The sequence below is a fragment of the Chiroxiphia lanceolata genome, chromosome 7 (assembly GCF_009829145.1).
Source record: "Chiroxiphia lanceolata isolate bChiLan1 chromosome 7, bChiLan1.pri, whole genome shotgun sequence".
Taxonomy (NCBI): domain Eukaryota; kingdom Metazoa; phylum Chordata; class Aves; order Passeriformes; family Pipridae; genus Chiroxiphia; species Chiroxiphia lanceolata.
In genome coordinates, this window is record NC_045643.1 from 18,211,432 (window position 1) to 18,211,713 (window position 282).

Below are 282 nucleotides of genomic sequence, written 5' to 3' on the forward strand. Positions count from 1 at the left end.
TTGATTTTCAAATAGACAATACATGTATTTTTGTAATGGTCTAAAAGAAGATATTCTGCCTTTTTATTTTACAGTCCTTATGCTATTACCCGCTTTCATTTCAATAAAGGATGGCATTTTTCAGAGATGCTACCATAAATTGCTTCATTTAATAAGTTGCTACACAGAATAATAATGTTACACCAGAGAGCAGCACTTTGTAATTTGGAAGAAATAATATTTTTCTTTTAAAATATTTCCGTCTCTTTATTTTTTAAATTAAAATTATCTTTTTGCTGTTTT